Source organism: Rhinopithecus roxellana, chromosome 11 (genome assembly GCF_007565055.1).
Source record: "Rhinopithecus roxellana isolate Shanxi Qingling chromosome 11, ASM756505v1, whole genome shotgun sequence".
NCBI lineage: Eukaryota > Metazoa > Chordata > Mammalia > Primates > Cercopithecidae > Rhinopithecus > Rhinopithecus roxellana.
Genome location: NC_044559.1, coordinates 33,594,856 through 33,618,425, shown reverse-complemented (window position 1 = coordinate 33,618,425; position 23,570 = coordinate 33,594,856). Strand labels below are relative to the sequence as shown.

The following is a 23,570-nucleotide window of genomic DNA, read 5'->3' as shown; positions in this document are numbered from 1 at the left end:
AAACTAAAGAGTTTCTGCACAGCAAAGGAAACTACCATCAGAGTGAACAGGAAACCTACAGAATGGGAGAAAATTTTTGCAATCTACTCATCTGACAAAGGGCTAATATCCAGAACCTACAAAGAACTCAAACAAATTTATAAGAAAAAAACAAACAACCCCATTAAAAAGTGGGCAAAGGATACGAACAGACACTTCTCAAAAGAAGACATATATGCAGCCAATGGACACATAAAAAAATGCTCATCATCACTGGCTATCAGAGAAATGCAAATCAAACCACAATGAGATACCATCTCACACCAGTTAGAATGGTGATCATTAAAAAGTCAGGAAACAACAGGTGCTGGAGAGTGTGGAGAAATAGGAACACTTTTACACTGTTGGTGGGACTGTAAACTAGCTCAACCCTTGTGGAAGACAGTGTGGCGATTCCTCAAGGATCTAGAACTAGAAATACCATTTGACCCAGCCATCCCATTACTGGGTATATATGCAAAGGATTATAAATCATGCTGCTATAAAGACACATGCACACGTATGTTTATTGCCGCACTATTCACAATAGCAAAGACTTGGAACCAACACAAATGTCCATCAATGACAGACTGGATTAAGAAAATGTGGCACATATACACCATGGAATACTAAGCAGCCATACAAAAGGATGAGTTAATGTCCTTTGTAGGGACATGGATGCACCTGGAAACCATCCTTCTCAGCAAACTATTGCAAGAACAGAAAACAAAACACCGCATGCTCTCACTCATAGGTGGGAATTGAACAATGAGAACACTTAGACACAGGAAAGGGAACATCACACACCGGGGCCTGTCGTGGGGTCGGGCAAAGGGGGTGGGATAGCATTAGGAGATATACCTAATGTAAATGACCAGTTAATGGGTGCAGCACACCAACATGGCACATGTATAGAGATGTAACAAACCTGCACGTTGTGCACATGTACCCTAGAACTTAAAGTATAATAATTTTTTTTTTTAACATCAGTTCTGGCTCTATATTTCTTTTATCTTTCTTTTTTCTTTTTTTTTTTTTTGGAAATACTTGTTAGGAGTTATTTTACTAAGCACTTTTAGGGATACAAAGAAGATTAAGATGTAGTTTTGTCCTCAGCAACAGAAAAAGATTATAATTTCATTAGTACAGATAATTCTATAAATCAACATATAAATATACTGTAGCTTTATGAATGTTGATAGTATATATCTCAAATTCAATTTGCCTAATAAACAGAAAAAAATCTTTTTTAAAAGGCATAAATGCTTAGATTTTTGAAGATATAGATTAAAAAAAAATAAAGATATAGCCACATGAAGAAGCTGAGCAGTTGCCCCAAAATTCCTATTTGTTTTTGATTTCATGGTCTTAAAACCTCAGATTTCCACTGTTATGTGACCTCCAGGAGGGAGCTTTTACCTGTCTGTGCTTCAGCCACATCATCTGAAAAATGAAGGTTTTGTGTGGAACCAAGCTGTTGATTCTAACTGATTCTAGAACTGAATGATGCGTCCACATAACTACTGCGAAATAATTACAAAAAAAGGACACAGTTTCCAAATGTACTTTGTTTCTTCTTGCTGACATTTTCTTGGGGGAAAACAGAAAGATTAGAATAGACATAACAGTAATAAAAATTTGTTGATCTACCACTTTGTGCAGCTACTGCTCTAAGTGCTTTACGCAATTTATTAGAGATTTATTTTAGTACTATCTTTTTTTTTAAATTTTTTATTTCTGTAGTGTTTGCTAACATGAGTAAGTTCCTTAGTGGTGATTTGTGAGATTTTGGTGCACCCATCACCTGAACAGTATACGCTGCACCCAATTTGTAGTCTTTTACCTCTCATCCCCTTCCCACCCTTTCCCCCTAACTCCCCAAAGTCCATTGTGTCATTCTTATGCCTTTGCATCCTCACAGCTTAGCTCCCACTTATGAGAGAGAATCTACGATGTTTGGTGTTCCTTTTTTTTTTTTTTTTGAGACAGAGTTTTACTCTTGTTGCCCAGACTGGAGTGCAGTGATGCGATCTCAGCTCACTATAACCGCTGCCTCCCAGATTCAAGCAATTCTCCTGCCTTAGCCTCCCCAGTAACTGGGATTACAGGCACATGCCACCATGCCCGGCTAATTTTTTGTATTTTTAGTAGAGATGGGGTTTCACCACGTTGGCCAGGCTAGTTTTGAACTCCTGACCTCAGGTAATCCACCTACCTCGGTCTCCCAAAGTGCTGGGATTACAGGTGTGAGCCACCGCACCTGGCCTGGTTTTCCATTCCCGAGTTATTTCACTTAGAATAAGTCTCCAATCCCATCCAGGTCGCTAGCTCTTCCTTTGCATATACCTGATGCTTCCGATAATCGTGCTTCCATATGTAATGCTGCTGTTGTGCTTTCAGCAGTCTTTTACACTCAAACACATACACACACAAATATAGGTGTAGCCACAAAGGCTACACCCAAGTTAAACATATGTATTCAGCCCTTACTTTGTTACAAAATACTTTTTAATTTTTTTGAGACAGCACCACACTCTGGCACTCAGGCTGGAGTACAGTGGCATGATCACAGCTCACTGCAGTCTCAACCTTTTAGGCTCAAGTGATCCTCCTGCCTTAGCCTCTCGAGTAGCTAGGACTATAGGTGTGTACCACTGTGTCTGGCTAATTTTTTAAATATTTTGTAGAGATGGGGCTCACTATGTTGCCCAGGTTGGTCTTGAACTCCCAGCCTCAAGTGATCCTTCTGTCTTGGCCTCCCAAAATGCTGACATCACAGGTCTGTGCTACCATGTCTGGCCCTTAAGCTACCCATTACAATAAACAATTCCAATTATTCAAGTGAAAAATAATCTTGTGATTATTTGGCAGAAAACATACCAGAAACTGCAAAACTGCTGATTCACAGACTTAAAACAGCAATAACAACAACAGCAGCAAACTGCTAATAAAAGGTTATGAGGTTTGAGCCATTTTAAGTACCCTAACATTGTGTCTTCAATTTTTATCTTTCCTGTTATTATACTTATATTTCACTTATAAGCATTTATCCTAATAAGAACTTTTTAAAAAAATAAAAATGAAAATGTATATTAAAAAACCTTCCCAGGTATCCTAGGAGTCTTATGAGCATTTATCCTAATAAGAACCATTTTAAAAATAAGACATAAAAAATGAAAATGTATATTAAAAAGCCCTCCCAGGTATCCTAGAAGTGTCTAGGTAATATGAACCACCAGCGAATATATCACTACCACAAAGATTTCAAAATAACATCTTGAGAACAAGGAGGCACAATGGCTCATTTCATACTTTCTTTTTTCCTTCACATTTCATTCTAGACTAATCAGGGGGCTCAAACTGCCCTGCTGCCAGAATAATCCATATTCCATTTAGTGTTGCTGATGATGGAAAGAAAGGAAATGAAAGAAATGGGATGCCTCTAGAGGACCACAAAGAAAAAGATCACAAGGACAGTGACTGCTAATTAGCAACATATTATAAATATGGGTAAATGCACTAGTCTTTCAACTCCCGAGCCCCTAAGTTCATATCTTAGACGGAAGTGAAAATGTGTTTGTCAGTCCCATGCTGTTCTCTTTTCTTGAAAGATGATGGACAACTTGGAGCCGAGGCTGAAGGCCCTTGCAAATAGATCTGCTGCTACAATAGGTTTCACTGCTTGGCAGCAGAGGCTGCTTCTGACCAGTGCAGTTCTCTCCTGCCTAAGTAACCTGTTTATAATCAGTTCTTAAAAATCTTAAAACAATCCATTCCTTTAGCAGAAGCAATTTTCACCCTTTTCCTGCACAGTGCCGCGGTTGTTAATCAGAAGCTGGAAACCCTTGCTAGTATTTTTTTCTAGCCTCTCCTGAAGCACTGAAGATTTTGTCCAAGTCAGAGGAATCCTATAGGAATGGATTATAAAACACCTTCAGGCTTGGGTAGTAAGTCCCAGTGCCTTTTGGGAAGCAGGATTCGATTATAGCCCCAATCTCTTGTTCTAAGACCTGTCGGGGAGAATGTGCCCCTGGCCACACAGTAGCCAACCCTGTAGCTGTTTCAGATCATGACCGGATCCAAAGAGAGTTCTCAGCCAGCAGGCTGAGGATAATGGCTGAGATATTAAGTGGTCCAAAGGAAGAAAAGATTCAGAGAGTTCTGGCAAAAAAAAAAAAAAAAAAAAAAAAAAAAAGAGGGTTATTTTAATACTGTTTAGAAGAAAGAAAAATATATCTACACATACATACACACACACACGCCCTGACTTTTTGGGGCTACTCTAATAAAATGGGAACATGGTGTTTTCAGTTTTCTCTTAAAAGCCTCTAGCCTGTCTCTTTCCTGCTGGATTTACAATGTTAAAAAGCAAAATCCCAGAAACCTATTTCTGTTTACTTAAGAAGGATAAAGTGTTACCCCAAAACAGAGGGGCCTTTTATAGAGATTGGAAAACAAATGGTTTAAGAGCATTAAGATCTACATATCTCTCATGCCAGCACATTTAAAGTCATCAATCAAACATAATCCTGAACATACGAGGTGCAAAAGTGCTAAAAAGGCCCCATTAAAATCCAAGCCTTTTCAGGTGTACCACCCAATCCTGAGCATTACACACGAGGCAGAAACAGCTCTAGTTTATACACACAATACCATTAGGGACAATTTATCATGTCTTTAAAAGTGATATATAGCACATTGTGAAATTGCTTATTAACTCCAAAAATAACAAACCCAGCTTGTCTAAATGCACTGGAATACCCATAATTGGAATTTGGAAAACTTAAGTTACAGCCTATTCTTATTTACATAGCTTCAACTTTCTACCAATCTACCTCCTAACTTGTACTTCAGATTTTTTAATTCGCATTTTTAAACCAACACTGGAAAGTATAGCTATTTGGACAAAAAATTGTCAAGATGTTTGAAAGAACTCTGCTGCACCAAATGCTTACAAGAATAAAGGGGATTATATGAACACACTGACTCTGGGCAAAAATCTAAATTATAGGAATTGATGATTTTTATCTTTCAAATCTTATTTTCTTTTGAAACATGTCCAGTCTGCACTTATTTCCTGGTTTTCCCTTAATCCATTATAAAGAAATACATATGTGACTCTTTCTAGTCCTGGCTCTTCTACCCGATCCCATTACACCTCTTCTTTTTTTTTTTTTTTAAGGTACTTTTTGTTTTATAAATATAAAATGTTATACATAAAAATCGCACTCTTGGTCTGCATGAAAATCTACCAAAGCCAAAGTTAAAAATTTTAGCATCAGTAAAAGGCAGAGGAAGCTCAAAACCAGCAACAGATGTTGCTTCAGTTGGGTGTGTCTTGTGCCAATTAATGTTAAAGCCTGCAAAAACAGCTATATTCTGAGGCCCCCTTCAGGGCCACAGGGACTGGTTTGCAGTTTGGCTTTTAGGTATATCGATTGGCTTATGGCATGTTGTTGATACATTTCTGTGCTCACATTTTGATGGGATAACTGTATGTTTCTCTATCAGAGGATTACCTGCCTACATACAAAAAACAGAGCCTTAAGTGTTTCTTGGCAAGCTGATCCTGCAGCATGATTAGAACCAGAGTTAAAATAAGCACCCCAACTCTCTCTCTCTACCGTCTCCCTCTTCTCTTTCTCTCTCTCTCGACTCCTACAACTGAGGAATACTGTCATTTAGCAAACAAGTACCAGGTGATACTATGGGGCCAAGGACGGTGGCCAGACGCTGCAATTACTAAGAGTACCTTGCATATAAGGAATGTATAGCATGGAAAATAGAGACGAGTGTGCAAAAAAAGCATAATGTTGCCAGGGACTCTGGAGTAGTCAGTGCCACATGGAACAGTGCATGTCATGAAAGGTGTTACACAGTGGACAATTAAGGATTTCGTGCTACATGCTATGACTGGAAAAGCCAAGGCAGAAGTACATTTATAAAGTACTTCCAGAGACAGGGTCCAGAGAAGGATGGGACACATTGGTGCTCACTGAAATGATACACGTGAACCTAAGAGGTAGTACAATGTGGTGGAATGGTTCCCAGATTAGGAGAATTTAGGTACAAATTTTTGCTCTTTTCTTGGCTTGTGAACTTGAGAGAGTCACTTAACCTTAAGTTCTCATTTGCATAATGGGGACAATAATGTGTACCTGATAAGGACGGTAGAGGGACTATGAAAAACTTACATAAAACATATATAAAAACTATTTATGAAGTGCGCCTAAGTCCAACATTTCCCCCCATCTTGTTTCATGAGATGATAAGATGAACAGGGTCTGTGACCAAATACACTGAGAAACTCTGGCATAAAAAGTAAAAAAGGGGAAGAAGATGAAGCAGAAAGAGCGGGAGCTGCGACTGCTCATGCTTGGCCTGGACAATGCTGGAAAGATAACCATCCTGAAGAAGTTCAATGGGGAGGACATCGACACCATCTCCCCAATGCTGGGCTTCAACATCAAGACCCTGGAGCACCGAGGATTCAAGCTGAACATCTGGGATGTGGGTGGCCAGAGGTCCCTGCGGTCCTACTGGCGGAACTACTTTGAGAGCACCGACGGCCTCATCTGGGTAGTGGACAGCGCGGACCACCAGCGCATGCAGGACTGCCAGCGGGAGCTCCAGAGCCTGCTGGTGGAGGAGTGCCTGGTCGGAGCAACCCTCCTCATCTTTGCCAACAAGCAGGACCTGCCTGGAGCACTGTCCTCTAATGCCATCCGCGAGGCCCTGGAGCTGGACTCCATCTGCAGCCACCACTGGTGCATCCAGGGCTGCAGCGCCGTCACCGGGGAGAACCTGCTGCCAGGCATCGACTGGCTCCTGGATGACATTTCCAGCCACATCTTCACAGCTGACTGAGCCACTCCAGATGTCCCTCCACCTAGCAGTCCAGGTCCCCCAACCCTCACCAAACACTATCCATGGGGGCATGGGAGTCAGCCAGCCAAACTAACACTCCCCCTCCTCCATCCCAACCTGCTGCTGCTACTGCTGCCCGCTGCTGCTCTGTGGCCACCCAGCTCCTGTGGCGGGAGGGCTGTGCCCTGGCTGTTTCCCTGGCTCCTGACCTGGCCTTTGGCTACCATACCAAGAGAGGACTGGGTGGGGAGGAGCTGCTACTGCTGCTACCGAGGCTGTGGGCCTCATCCTTCACTCAGCTGTGAAATAAACCACTCCTTGCCCTGAAAAAAAAAAAAAAAAAAGTAAAAAAGGAATGTTACTTCTTAGAACCATTAATATGCTAATGTGTAATCTACAAGACAGGAGTGCAGTACGCAGCCTTGCACACAGACACTTGGCATGAAGACCTCTTTTGATGGAACACCTCCTTCTGCAGCGAAACACACTTTAGGAAACAATGCTATAAGTCCTTACATGTAGCTACCTGCTTAGAGTTTACAAGTTAATATTGGAACAGATGGCAATTATTGAAAACACCAAAACAAGAAGATGGAAAAGAACAGGCCATTTTTCAACAAATTTCATATGAATGGAATTCTCCATCTATAGAATGGAGAAACCCAAAATGCCCTATGTAAAATCAAGTCCTGGCCTAATCAAAGGCTCTGCCAATGGTCCTGGTCTGGAATGTTGCATTGCCCATCTAACCCCAATTCTAAGGCACTTCAAGTCCCTGGATACTCACTTTTGCTAAAAGAATCTCTGAATTTTCCTATCTCTTGGCCATGGTTCAAAATTTCTTTTTCTTCTTCTTTTTTTCTTTTGAGATGGAGTTTCGCTCTTGTTGCCCAGGCTGGAGTGCAATGATGTGATCTCAGTTCACTGCAACCTCTGCCTCCTGGGTTTAAGCGATTCTCCTGCCTCAGCCTCCCGAGTAGCTGAGATTACAGGTACCCACCACCATGCCCAGCTTATTTTTGTATTTTAGTAGAGATGGGGTTTCCCCTTGTTGGTCAGGCTGGTCTCGAACTCCTGACATCAGGTCATCCACCAGTCTTGGCCTCCCAAAGTTTTGGGATTACAGGCGTGAGCCACCGTGCCCAGCCAGTTCAAAATTTCGGGTTAAAAACTGGCCCCCGCCACAAGTCCTACCAGCTCTCCCCAGTTGAATCTGCTTCTTCCTCTATTATAGGCCTATAAGTAGTTTGCAGCTCTGTTGTAGCTGTCAGCCTCATAAGCAAGCCTTTCCCAGAGCCATTCTTTCCACTAAACTGTACAGCCCTCCAGAGCAGGCAGTGTGTCTTTCCTCTTCATAGCTCCACAGTGCCTAGTACAATATTGAACATAAATAAAGAATAAAATGCTTGTTGGATCACATAGCTTCAATGATCGGTAACAATAATACCCCAAAGAGATTTGCAGTCTAACAATAAGATGCAAATTCTATTAAAGTCCAGTAATAATTAAGTGAAAGGAACAACACACACTGTTAATATTACATGAAGTTACTTACCAGGCTTAAAAACATAGTGTGCTTTTACCTATCACCAGGATTTCCAGACTGTTGCCAGAAATACTTTAGAGGAGAGTTTTAAAAGTCCTGGGAAAACCAGATTGTTGTTGAACAATTTCAAAGTTAAAATTACAACCTAGGGGTCGACACCTTCCCGAACCACATGGACAGCCATGTTCTCCATGCTGGACACCCTTTCAATTATGTCCTCCCCTAGGTGGTGTCTCCTTCCCTTCCACCTCTAGCTTCCATCCTCCCCTCCTGATCCCACTACATATGTACTTGTTGGCAAGCAAATCAGTTCCACTGTCAAGGAAAAAGGCAAGAAAGATCCATGTACATTTTATCCCAAGCCTTACTCACAAGGAAGGAAGTTAATTAAAGTCTCATCTAGCAGACATTCCTCCCCCAGCCGTGTCTAGTCACGAGGAGAATGACGATTGTGTGCATCTGGGCAAAACATTAAAGAGGAAAGCTCTGCAAAAATTAGGTATGGTTTGGAAATAAGAAACAAACATAGTTGTATATTTTGCAGAAACAACATTAAAGAAGCCCCAGGCCAACCTTGTAGCTTGGGGGCCTCCCAGGTGGAGGCAGTGAAGAGTTCAAAGAAGAGCTGTTGGAGTGTCAGTCTAGCTCCTAAAATAAGACTGTAAGATTCTTGGGCACAAGGGCCCACATTTTCTCCATCCCTGGAAAGCGTTCCCCACCCAGACCTCCAGGTGAACATAAGGAACTGTCTTCATGATCATGTCTGACTTATTTCCACATTTTAGTCCCATTAACCTTTCCACTGTTTCTCCCAAAGAACCATTTTCCAAATCCAATGGATTGGCTCGGACCATGTATATACTTATCTTTTCAATCATGAAGTCAGCTGGAAAACAAAACACCCTGCTAGTTTACTTTGACATGACATTACAAATATGACAATTTTCTGAACACACTGCAAAATATATATTAGCTGTTGTTGTTGTTGTTTTTTTTTGAGACGGAGTCTTGCTCTGTCACCCAGGCTGGAGTGCAGTGGCGCGATCTCCGTTCACTGCAAGCTCCACCTCCCGGGTTTGCGCCTCAGCCTCCAGCTGGGACTACAGGTGCCTGCCACCACGTTCGGCTAATTTTTTTTTTTTTTTTTTTTTTTTTATATTTTTAGTAGAGACGGGGTTTCACCATGTTAGCCAGGATGGTCTCGATCTCCTGACCTTGTGATCCGCCCGCCTCGGCCTCCCAAAGTGCTGGGATTACAGGTGTGAGTCACTGCACCTGGCCTATATATATATTAGTTCTTTAAAAAAACAAAACTGTGTTTACTAATGTGCCAGGCATGATTCCAGAGGATGTATTTATTTTTTCTTAGAGATTCTCCCAGACATCATCTTGTTATCTGACAGCTAATTAATACTTGGTTGATTGTCATGATAGGCTGTGTGAACAAAACTCAGTTCTATAATTTCAATGTATTTCCTCTACCCTATCCTTCCAACCTCACCTCCTCTTAACCAGTCAAGCTGAACTACCCCTCAATCATCCATTGTGCTTTTGCATCTCCCTGCTGTCCACCTTGGATGTCCTAATAATATTCAATAATTAGATATCTGCCTAATAAAGGCAGACTCCAAAATGTATATATAGCAACACTTTGGCCTAATGTCCTCCCTATCTATGGTATGCATATTCTAACTATACTAATATTTTAAGGTCAGAGTCAAAAATCATCTACCTCACAAAGTCTCTTCTGACAACCCTTCCTCCTTCCCCCAAGCCAAACATTATTGCTCCTTCCTAACAGTCCGTTGATATTACCTTTTGACATTTACTATATATATATTATATATAGTATATATATTATATATATATAAATAAAAAATAATGATTTGTATATTTCATTATCCCAATCTATTAGGCTCTAAGATCTTGGAATGTTGGGGTCATTATTTCTCTCATGCCTTTTAGCTTCACACTTAAGGATGATAATGATGATGATGTTGATGAGGTAGGGGCTAATTTTTATTGGGAGTTTTGCTGTGGACTTGCTACACTGTTAAATGCTACTTATCTCATTTAATTTTCACCATTCTATTAAGTACTACTATTATTGCCATATTATAGATGAGAAACAGGCTCAGAGAAATTAACTGGCTCAAGTTCACAGCTGTTAAATAGAAGAGATAGTCTTGTATTTTTTATTTTTTATTTTTTTTGAGACAGAATCTCACTCTGTTGCTCAAGCTGGAATGCAATGGCACCATCTCAGCTCACTGCAACCTCCGCCTCCTGGGTTCAAGTGATTCTCCTGCCTCAGCCTCCGGAGTAGCTGGGACTACAGGCAGGTGCCACAACACTGGGCTATTTTTTGGTATTTTTAGAAAAGACAGCGTTTCACCATGTTGGCCAGGTTGGTCTCGAACCCCTGACCTCAGGTAATCCAGCTACCTTGGTCTCCCAAAGTGCTGGGATTACAGGAGTGAGCCACTGTGCCCAGCTGCTTTGTATATCTTTTATTATATTCATTCCCAGGCATCTTCTATTTTGTGGTTGTAAATGGCACCTTTAATTTGTTTCATTTTTTTGGCTTTTAAATAGAAATACAAATGATTTTTGTAAAATTTTTCGATTCTAATCTTATTTTTATTCTTTAAATGAGAATATTTGAAATTTTACCATGCATATGTAACGAAGTTCAAAGTTTATGAATATTTTTACACGTGTCCTGAAAATATAAGGCCCTTAGAATACTTTAACTCTGACCACTCCCCTCCTAACTTCCAATAACAAAGCAAAATAGGAGGAAGGGGTTAGTTCTTTTACTTAAAATGAACTCTCCTTCCAAATTAGATATTGTTATTATTATTTTTAATCTAAATTTAAAATATAAATCTTATTTTTTTATATTTAGTAATTTCTTGTTCAGTTTTCATTTCTGTATCTTCTATCTTCCTTCTGGAGTCATTTTCCTCCATTCTGAAGTACTTCTTTTAAAAAACCCCTTTAGTAAAAATCTACAGATGGCAATGTCCTAGTTTTTATTTATCTGAAAATGTTGTCTTGCTCTTATTATTGAAAGACACATTGTTGAGAAGACAATGCTAGGGTGGTAGTTATTTTCCCTTAAAACTTGGAATATTATTTACTGTCTTGTGGCTTCAATTCTCGTTGAGATGCCAACTTTCAATCTAATTTGCCATCTGTTGACAGGTGATGTGTCTTCTATCTCTGACTGCCTTTATTGGCTTTGGTGTTCTGTAGTTTCACTATAAGGTGTCTAGATGTGAAACTGTGTATTTATTTTGCTTGGTCTATGTTGTGTCTCTGTGGATTTATGTCTTTTGGCAGACTTGGAAATTTCTCAGATATTATTTTTTCAAATTATTGTTCCTCTAACTTGTCATTCTGGAAGTCTAATTTGATGTCTTTTTGGTCTGCATTTTGTATCCTACATGTCCCAACACCTCTCTTGTGTGCTCCACCTTATTTTCTCTCTCTGTTGCATTCTGCATAATTCCTTCAGATATATTTTCCAATTCACTAATTGTCTCTTCAGCTTTCTCAGATCTGCTTTTAAATTCATTCCTCCAGATTTTAATTTCAAAAAGTTCTGTGTGGTTCCTTATGGACATTTTAATAGTCTTATATTGCTTGATCATTTAAAAGTTCCACTTTCATTTTCTGTATACATTATATACAATTCTTATTTTTATTCTACATTGATAATGACAGAATCTGAAAACCTTGTGAAGTAAAAATGTGTTATTTGCTGTTTGAGTTGACTCTCATTTATGGTTATATTTTTTTTTCACTGTATGTTTGGTAAATCTTTTTAATTAGCTCATATTTTGTTGAACTTAATGTATAGGAATCCAGAGAGCCTAATTTAGGGATGCTTTCCTCCAGAAGAAAATTTGTTTAGTTTTTTCTGGAAGCCAATAGGCATGATTTACCTAGGACTATTTTAACCCTCTTCAAGTGTACTGGCTAAATAGAAGAGTTTCAAGTTTAGCTATCCTATTGCATGTGAGTGTGTGCACACGTTAAGTGTGTGTACAAATGCATATGTGGCCACATATGCAAGTGTGCATGTACTCCTGCATTTTAGATTCCTGATTGCAGTGCTGGTGGTTAAATTTGGTCCCTGAACATCTTGGGCTTTCTTGTACACTTATAAATCACTGCTCTCTATTCTAATTTCAACCCCACTGCTTCCCTCTTTCTCTTTTTGGGGATTTTCCTTATTTTCTTAATAATCCTTCAGTGCATTAAATACTATGTTTAAACTTTTATCTAATATCCATTAATATCAGATCACTCATTTCCAACAGCCTCCTAGGTTGAGAACTTTATGCTTAATCGTCTTATTTTGCAGGTGGAAAATGTCGTCTCAGATACAGGTAAAATCCAAATATGGCCCATGAAGAGCCTAAATATGATTTAGCTCTCATCTCTGCCTCTAGGCACATTCCTAGCACACTCTACCTCACTCCCTGTGCACCTCACTGCCTCAGTGTGCCATACTCCTTCCTACCCTAGGGTCTTTGCTTTGGCTCTTTCTTCTGCTTAGTGGGCTACTCCTATCTTTCACCCTTCCCCATGCCCTTTGCCTACTTAATTCTTACTTATCTTTCAGATCACATTTTAAATGTCACTTATTTAGGGAAGTTTCCCAGAGTCCCTCAGACAAAGATCAAGATCCCCTATTACACACTTTAACAGCCCTCTGGACTTTCCATCAATCCAATTAATATGGCTTAAAATTTATATATTTTAATGTCTATTTTCATTATTAGGCTGTAAAGCCCATGAGGGCCAGGGAGGTCTGTTTTGTTCACCACTGACTCACCTGTACCTAACAAGTGTCTGCCACATAATAGGGCCTCAAAGTATGTGTTAAATAAATAAACAACCTCATTGTTGTGACTCATCCAAACAAAAAGAGATGTGTTCTCTAGAAAAAGTTAAAGTGAAGACTCCCTTGACAATATCCATTAGGACCTGAAGTGTAAGAGAACTATTCCGAAATATTAATTTATGTCACTTTTCTGCTGCCATCTGTTTTCCAGATGGAAATCTCTCCATCTATAGTATCTCAGAAAAACCTTGCCCTTGCTAAACTACTGTGACAGTTTATTCTTACAAATAATTTTTCCTTTAAGATGTTCAATAAACTTCACATCTAATGCTAATATATATCTTCCAGAAAGTCAATATCATGGACTGCCACATAGTCTTATTGGAAATCCTTAACCCATTGCCAATACAAATGTCAGATATTGATGGATTTTTAGTTTTTTTTTCAGCTAATAATTTCAACAGTGATCCATTTGCCACATATTTTGGAAATCTGAACTCCATTATCTGTGTACTCCATTCCTTTCCTGGGATTGATCCATCAATATGATTCTATTTAAAAGCTACTTTCCTATGCTGGTGGTGTGCTTATGAAAAAAGAAAAAAAATAACCACACATTTTGTGTCCCTATTCTCATCTGTGAAACTGACCTTGCTTTCTGCTGAGAGCCTTGCTGTCACAGATCTCTTAAGATTTTCAGTGTTGTAATTTCTTTCATAATTGTGCCTTGTGACCAATATCTGACAATAGCCTCTTGGATTAACCTGACTTCACAAACTGACCAGGCCCATAAAATCTAACCTGACTTCACAAACTGACCAGGGCCATAAAATCTCCACAAGTCCTTCAAGATGCCCAACTGTCTCAATGTCTACCTGTCCATCAAAATACACAGGAGCTCTTTCTAATAATCTATAGTTATCTAGATACGGAAAAGAAACCCCCTTCAAAGCTTCTTCTTTTATTTTTTTGAGAATCCCCTTTTAAAGATAATTTCTTGTAAGAGACTAAGTTGGTGAGCCAACCACCAGGCATGATGAAGCCATGGGTGGTCTCTTTCTTTTTCCCATAAACTTATGGTAAGCCACAAAAGAGTGAACCAAATTATTAACCGCTGCTGTCTACACTTTCTCCCCCTCAAGTGTAGTAAGGTCTCATTCTATTCTTAAAAAAATAAAAGCACCACCTTAAGTGACAAGGGCATGAGTAAACAAAACGTTGTGAAGAAGTACTTCAATATTTGATAATGCCAGATGCCTGATGCTCTTGTACCCTTACAAAGTCTAAAGCAAAATTGCTTCTTAAGACTCAAGACCAAGCATGGTACAGGTACAAATGAGAGTTACCTATAATTCCCTTCTTTAACTAACGAACTCAGGGGTCAACTGAGCACGTTTCCATGAGTACCATCAACTTATTGGAACCTATGTACATTAGTTCCTCTAAAACCCATTCCCCTTTGTAAAAAGTTGAAAAAAATATGAACATATTTTCACCAAATGAAACATGGATTTCTAGAGAAAGCTGAATGGGAAAAATGGAAGAAAAAAATGGTTAACAGGAGGCTGATGTGTTTCCAAGCACAGCAATATGAGCTTAATTGAGGCTGACGCATGACAGACTCGCATGTACAGTATCGCCCAAGCTCCGACTGAAGCTGCTGACAGAGGGTAAATGGTGCACGGCAGCAGGGCTTGCCCTGGCCTGGCATGGCAACGAAGTGCACTGAGCCTGTCAGGAGATAGCATGAGGGCTAATGAAGGGCAGCCCTTGTTTTTAAAATTCTTCTCACTTAGTTTTGGATCAGACTCTACACCATGAAGCCTTCCCAACCTTTTAGTGCTCAGTTAAGGATATGTGACACTTATTTAAAAATTAATGCATTCTAATCAATTTAAAGTTAGGCAGTGAAGAGTCTGCAAAAGAGGGGATACAAAAAGAGAAAAAGGCAGAAGGAGAAGAGAAAAAAAGAGGCTGAGAAAGAGTGAGCTCTACCGAGAGGGAAGAAGGTGAAAGGCATAAAAGCATAGGAAGTACCTGAGTGTTTTTGGACATCTTTGTTTAAAGAATTTTGTAAAGATAGCCATACCGACATAAGAAGTGGGGGGAAACGAAACATATTCTTTATATATTCTTCCAGTAGCATAAAAATTCTAGGAGCCGAAATGTGAAAAGACAAACGCAGCAAAAGAAAAACATTCACCTTCACGAAAGATGAACAACTGTAACTTTTAAAAAAGACCAACTTTTTTTTCCAGCAACTACAAGACTGTTATTAAATAGTATATTGAATGGTATAAAATAGTATATCCCATTATTAAAACATCCCCTTCATTTCTCCATTGGGCAAAGTCTTCCAAAATGACTAGATATGTATACTGAACACGTGCTTTATTAGAAGGAAAGAGTAATATTTATTCGTTCTGTTGAATAAGTATTAACATTGAGAAAATCAGTATCATTTTTAAAAAACAGCCATTATCTATAAGCCAGAAAGAAGAAAACAGTCTGTTTCCTACCTCACCGCCATATTTGTAAAATATTCAGGTTATATGCAAAATAAATGGCAAACATTGAGAATGGTGTCCAAACAAGCAAGCATAGATATATATTCTGTTTTATTTTTCTCTATTGTCAAGATAGGAAAGTGCTTCATTATAACTTTTATTTACATGTTTTAGGTAAATGAAAAATCACATGAAATCCATATTTTATAGATTATTATCTACAAAGCCTTCTTTGAAAAGATGCTTGTGGGTTGGGCATGGTGGCTTATGCCTATAATCCCAGTGCTTTCGGAGGCTGAGGCAGGAGGATTTCTTCAGGCTGGGAGTTCCAGACCAACCTGGGCAACACAGTGAGACCCCTATCTCTACAAAACATTTAAAAAACTGGCTGGATATGGTGGCATGTACCTGAAATTCTAGCTAACCAGGAGGCTGAGGTGGGAGGATCATCACTTGAGCCCAGGAGTTTAAAGTTACAGTGAGTTATGATCATGCTATTACACTCCAGCTAGGGTGACAGAGTGAGCGAGACCCCGTCTCTTAAAACAAAACAAAACAAAACAAAAAGATGCTTGTCATTTTATTACAGTATGACTAGTGGGAAGCAAGAAAGAAATCACTCTAGGTTACACAAATGTATATAGGATGACCAAAATTTAACTTAGACTGAAAACTGTTGTTCTAGCTTCTACCAATCTTAATTAAAACCGTGTTTTCCTTTCTAGACCTCTCTAGGACAAATGACTATCTGACCAGATTGGGTACCTGATTGATAACAGATAGACAACATTTTTAGTCACATGAAAATCCTGATACCTTAGTTTTCAAACTTATGATAAAATGGCTTTTTTATTTTTAAAATAATTACCTTTTTCACCAAATGGGCTTTACCAAAGATGACTATTTTGTCAGATTTTACAATGAGCATAACTCACACTTGCTTCTTCTTTTCTTTCTAGATTTGGTTTTTATATGCCAAAAATATAAATTTAGGGTACTGATAATAAAAATTAATTATTTTCTATGGCATAATCTTGATGACCTCTAAGGAACTCAACAAGTTTCCCACTGAACCTTATCCTCATTCTTACCATGTACACTGAGAAAGGTCATCATACACAAATACATTTTACACAGGTGATCAGAATAATATGTTGCCAAATTACTAGGGAGCTTTTAAGGAACTACCGTATTGGAAGCATGGACAATCAATCAGAACTTCTAATCCTTCTAATGCTTCCAAAAGTCCTTCCAAGTTACTTGCTAAACTGCGTGATGATGAAAACAATGAAAAACAATGGCAACAAAAAGCGTAGACAATCCAGCTCGACAGATAATACATTTTATTATGTTCTACCTATGTCCGATAAGAGAAGAAATCTTATTTACGAGTCATGCCTAGAACCACTGGACTTTGGCCAATGCAAGTAACATTACTCCATTGTCATTTCTTTTTAAAGGTTATTAGTATTTGTCAATGTCACCATGCTGGGATAGCTCTCATTACAAATGGCTGAGATTAAAAGTAGCTCTAGGTTTCTTTACAGTGAGCATAAGAAAATTTGGTATTAAGAAAGCAGCAAAAATCTGCCTGACAACAACTGACAGACATTTTCATTTCATGTGTTAGACAGTCCACACAGTCTAGATCCATCCTAGAGTTCAGAGGGAAAGCAATTCTTAAATAGGTATTTTGTCCTAAGTTCTGAGTAATAAGTTATCAAAGTAAAACAAAAGAAATGTACACAGATTTATTTTCTCTTTTGGTAAAATTATTTTACTCATTAGGTCGTAATATTAGAGTCAATTGTCTAAAAGAAATTTGGGGAGGAGATAAAAATCAGACTGGATGATTTCAAAGATCCTTTCCAAATCAAAGATGCTTTGACTTTATGCCACATTTTGCTTGGTGTTTTGGTTTGGGAAATGCCTCTGAAAGGAAAATGAGATTACAAGGCTCAAGAGATTATTGATTTTGGGTGCTTTTACCTACGGCAACAACAGCTCATCATTGGCTTCTTTGAAGCTCTTAGAGACACTCCTGGGGCCACCCATGTTTTCCACAGCATGGTCCTAATGGATCAACTTGAAAAATCTTGAGGAAAAAAAACAAGACTGGAAAAGTATATACTTTTTATGACTCCCCCTGAACACTGAAGATGATTTTAACTGGAATAAGGCCAATTAAATGCACCTCTTTTTTTTTTTCTTTTCCTGTGTGTTTTGTTTACCATACTGTTTTTCTTTTCCTGTGTGTTTACCACAATTTTTCTGCAAATATTATACTTAAAAGTCAGGGTGCAGTCTTTGAAAATGTCTAGGAATAAATTGGCATTATTTTGTGATAATAAGGCTAAAACTACCCTATCCTTTTAAAAATGAGATTCAGAGTACCACTCTGGATGAAGCAATTTGCCTAAGGGCCATGGGGACTTCAGCAGCAAACCCCTTTCCACATGGATTTGGGACCGCTGCTCCATGAGGCACCACTGAATCTGGCAAACAAAACCCACGACATTTAATTCACCAACGTGATTTCATTTTTTTTAATTCAGGGGGTAATAATATGTCGGGGGGGATGCATACTGGATAAATGCTTAAAATAACTTTATGATGACAAAGTATTCAGAAGAAAGACTTTAAAAATTAGAATGTTTCTAAAACAAGAAGCATGGCTTCCACGCAGAAATAAGGTAATATAATTATATTATAAAAACGTACCATATCATTCATGTATCCATTCAACATTTATTGTCTTCTACTGTACTCAAAGTACTAGACTCAAGAAGAGGAGTTTGAAAATTAATAAGATCTGATCCCTGTTCTCACAGAGTTTATACTCAAATTATTCCCCCATCCTTTTCATCATTACTACAAACGTAATTACTTTTAAAGTTATTTTTAACTACCCCCAAAGAAGTTTTTCATATTTTTCATATTTTTAATGATCTTGTTCCAAAGCTAAGACTACCTTCATTAATATAACCATCTTAAATGTTTGTTCCATATTACTTGCTTCCTTTTCTTATAATGAGTTCTTATTTTAGTGAATTCTCCTTCAAAGAGCAAAAACACACTTCATCACCTAATCCCTCCCCAAAGCATATGCCCAGCTTTTTGGTAGGATTAGGCAGCACAGTATAACAGGAACTTCTTAAAACATACTGACATAGAAATAAAATAAGATTCACCAAATCCTTATCATAACCATATATCCCACCAAAAAATAATTATCATTTTCCAATGATATCAAAAAATAATTATTTTCCAATGATATTATATCATTGGAAAATGATAATTATTTCTATAGATTTTGATTTCCAACTTTATTTTTACTAGTATACATTTTGTTAAAATGATTCTTAAAGTACAAATATTTGACTGAAGATACTGTCACTGCAAAAGCTGCTACATCTCATGATAGCTATAGGAACAGACACATGCTAATTAAGATGCTAAAGAAGTGAAAAAGCATCCTGATCATTTAACATCAGTTTCAAGCAATATGGAAAGAGCAGAATAAGAAACAAGAGATGTTGAAGATGCTATTTTCCTGACCAAGAAAGGTCAGACATAGTGCATCAGAATGCTGCATCTTAAGAAAATCATTACTTTAACTGCTGAAATTCCAGTGAATAGAATTGTTTTCAAATATTAAAATCTCTGTGGTAGGCTGTGACCTCAGAATAACAAGAAAATGACAGGCGCTTATTTTTCCACATATAATAATGACCCTATCGTAAGGTCATCATATAAAAGGCCTATTTCCCCTTCATGAAATAAATAATCATACCAGTGATTCCAATATATTTGCCAGCATGTCTACATGTGGTTTAAGTGGTTATTTCAATGACTTATATATAGAAAAGAAATAATACCTACAAACTTTAAAAACTATAGTCCAAGTGGCCCATAGGCTTTGTGTATCATTTTTCCTTGGCAAATTATTTATACAGCTTCATCAAGAACCCCATAAATGTTCTTTTTAATCACATTTGGCACTTTATTCATCACATCAGGCATACGCTGTTTTAAATATTAAACTGTTGGTTTTATATATATATATATACACACATACATAACAGCATTGTAAATGATATGGAAGTCTTATCTAATTCTACTGGGTGTCTTTAAGAAATTCTAAAAGGGTTAAAGTAAAATTTTTCAAAGGAGGAAGCTGTAGCATGAGTGTTTGTACCACAGTAAGGGTCTACAGTAGAGTTTTGTGGTAGCCAGTCCCCAAGATGGCCTCCCAACACCTTTTGGGAGCAGACACCCTTATGTAGTCCCTCCCATGTTGGTCTATGTGATCAAAAGGATACTGCGGAAGTGATGAGGTGTCAATTCCAAGGTTAGATTATAAAAGATGCCAAGGTTTTTGTCTTGGCTATTCTCACCTACGCTCTCTCTTAGAGATGCCAGCTGCCATGTTGTGAGAACACTCACTCATGGAGAGGTCCATGTGGATACTCGCCTATGAAGAAGCCCAAGGGATGGAATAAAAGCACAAGGCCTCCAGACAGCAGCCATTTGAGTGAGGTTAGAAACAGATTTTCCAGCCCCAGTCAAGTGTTCTGATGCCTACAGCCCCAGCCTACAATTAATTATAACCTCATGAGAGACCGAGTCAGAACCATCCAGCTATGCCACAGAGGAATCCCTGACCCAGTGAAATTGTGTCATAATGAATGCTTATTATTTCAGTTTGGAGTAATTTCTTGCATAACAAAGGACAAGTAACGGAAGTGGGGCAGTAGGATAGTTTTCCATTCAGAAAATCTTTCCTACTTTCCCATTTTAGGCCAGGCACTGTGCTAGGCACTGAGGATACTGTGATCAATAAGACAGAATCAGTCTCTGCTCCTGGAGTTGTTGGTGTAGAGGGAGTGCAGTGCAGTGAATAATTACAATATGATGTCTTAAGTGCTGTAACAGGGGACATATACCTGCTCTGTAATCTTGGCTCACCTCCTGCCTAGATGGTCTTGGACAGGCCACTCAATCTCTCTGTGACTTAGCTTTCTTTTTTTTTAAGAAGGAGTCTTGCTCTGTTGGACAGGCTGGAGTTCAGTGGAGCGATTCAGCTGACTGCAACCTCTGCCTCCCGGGTTCAAGCAATTCTCCTGCCTCAGCCTCCTGAATAGTTGGATTACAGGTGCCCACCACCATGCCCAGCTAATTTTTGTATTTTTAGTAGAGACAGGGTTTCACCATGTTGGCCAGGCTAGTCTCAAACTCCTGACCTCAGGTCATCCACCCGCCTCTGCCTCCCAAAGTGCTGGGATTACAGGAGTGAGCCACCAGGCCCGGCCAACTTAGCTTTCTTATCTTTAAAATGTGAACAGTAACACTTACCTCTTGGGTTGCTGTAAGGATGAGAAATAATATATGTAAAGCACTTGACATAAAGTTGGTGTTTAATATTACGTGGTAGCTGTTGCCACTAGGACTGGATTCTTTAAAAATGGGAAGCTAATTTTATTGTGAAAACTAGTATTTCATTTTAATTGCATAAAAGACAAAATTTAACAAAGAAATAGAAAAGTGAGTCTTCTCTCTAGTTCTTTTCCCATTCTCATCTTAGCCATCAGTCACCAATAAAACAAATGTAAGTGTCAGTTCAAGTGTCATTAACTAGTGGGCAGCTGGGCCATGGTCCTAGACATGTAATATGAAGAAAGTATTAGGAATAACTGAAAAAAAGAACAATAGATATATAGGTATTTACTGGGGCCCAGTTGTGCGCAAGGCAAATGAGAAAGTTGTGATAGGGAGATGCAGACATTAATTCTTGTCCTCACACAGCTCATAACTGTCTTATGGTGACTTGCCCTACTTCCTAGAAATAATGAGGAAAAGCACCAGTAAGTGACAAATGAGTGGTAAAGGATGCTGGTTATAGAATTCGGGGGAGCAGCAGCACACGTGGTATGGGCAGGAAGATTTGATGCTCAAGCTGGTAAGAGTTAGATCAGAATAGCACGCAATGGCCGGGCGCGGTGGCTCACGTCTGTAATCTCTGCATTTTGGGAGGTCGAAGTGGGGGGATCACCTGAGGTTGGGAGTTCGAGACCAGCCTGACCAACGTGGAGAAACCCCATCTCTACTAAAAATACAAAATTAGCCAGGGGTGGTGGCATGCACCTGTAATCCCAGCTACTCGGGAAGGCTGAGGCAGGATAATTGCTTGAACCCGGGAGGCGGAGGTTGTGTTGAGCCAAGATTGTGCCATTGCACTCCAGGCTGGCCAACAAGAGCAAAACTCTGTCTCAAAAAAAAAAAAAAAAGACTAGCACACAATGGCCTAAAGACTACATGTGGCCAACAGAAGAGTTTTGACTCACACAGTGCTTTAAAAATTGGATACTTTAACAAGAACATACTAATTTCTAGCTTTGCGTGAAAAGTTGGAGGGTACGATAACTTAAGATGCAACCTCCACCACAGCTGTCCTTTCTAGGGACAGGGTGTGTGCTAATTCCCATACCCCTGTGTTCCACCCCTGGCCTATTTTACTCATATTCTTTCCCTGTAGGGCCCTTCTAAGCCATCATTATTGTGGAGGTAAGAATGACATGGAGCTGCAAGCACAGGCTGGATGTGGGCAGGCAGATAGTGGCCTTAGCAGGGAAAATGCCTAATGTCTTTCACTCCCTCTGTCTTACACAGGTCATTTCTTGCTTGTCCCCAGATATATGAGTTACAGACTCCTGAGGTAGAGACAGGGAGCAGTGATCCTCCAGTGTGCACAGAGCCTTCTCTGGAGTTAGGCAAATCCATGCAATTGAAAGCAGCACAAGTGGGTACTTGCTCAGAAGCAGCTAAGGTTGTAGTGGAAAAACAGTAAAGCTATGAGCCTGTCCTTTTATTTACTCCCTCCCTGGAAAAGTAAAAGGAACCAATTTTCCTTTCCTCCCCTACCTCGTAGGCGACTTGTTGGTTCTTTTGTAAATTTCTTTCCCTCTCAACGCTGTTCCTACAGTACCGTGTGGTTCAACTTTCCCAGATGCATATGTCAGGGGTGAAAGGAAGGCAAGGAGACACTACATAGATTGTTCTACCTCTTTCAACCCCAGGAGCCAGGCCTGGGTTTATCACACTCCTGGACGAGGTCGCCTGGAAGGGGCAAAACCTGTGGAGACTGAGCCGAGTGTGGGGGAAGATGAGGATGGAAAGTCTGGTTTGGCTACCTTGTGGGGGTCAGGGACATAACAGAAACCAAAAATAACCTCTCTGTGGGGAAAAAGGTTATAATGTTCACTGAAAGGAATTCTATGTTGACTTTTAAATTTTTCCTGCACAAATTTTCAAAAGAGGCCTATATAAGAGAGGTAGAATATCCAGAGATAGATGTATACAATTATATAAACATAATGTTCACTATGACATATTTGATTACCCTATTCTAAATAAGAGGACTACTTAATTTACCTGAGTAAAACTGTACTCAGTGATCACCACTGTATACTAAGAAACGTGCCATTAATTAGACAAAGTCGCCAGATCATAAAACAAACATGAAAATCAGAAATTTAATGTTTTATATCTCTTTTGGCTTTTAACCTTCAACAGTATTTTCTTCTCATTTGTTCCTTTGTTTTCTAGTAATAGACTCGTATACAGGAATATGCCCAAACAGTTCCATTAGAAAGAGGTGATGTGTAGAACCAGAGATACATCTGGTTGTGTGGAAGCAAAATCATTAGCAGTTTATGAGTGTATAGGAGTTTCAAGTTATTTGAAAGCCCCAAAGAACTCTTAAAGGCATGTCCATGAG

At 39.1% G+C, this 23,570-nt stretch overlaps 1 protein-coding gene and 1 pseudogene across 11 annotated transcripts in view; one reads left to right on the top strand and one right to left on the bottom strand.

Moving 5' to 3' along the window:
• Window positions 1–23,570, bottom strand: part of VTI1A (vesicle transport through interaction with t-SNAREs 1A) — a 373,251-nt gene that overhangs the window by 194,794 nt on the left and 154,887 nt on the right. The gene's annotated exons all lie outside the window — the stretch shown is intronic.
• Window positions 6,357–7,229, top strand: LOC104664441 (annotated as a pseudogene). Its single transcript, XR_004060060.1, has one exon. The product of XR_004060060.1 is annotated as an ADP-ribosylation factor-like protein 2 pseudogene (transcript).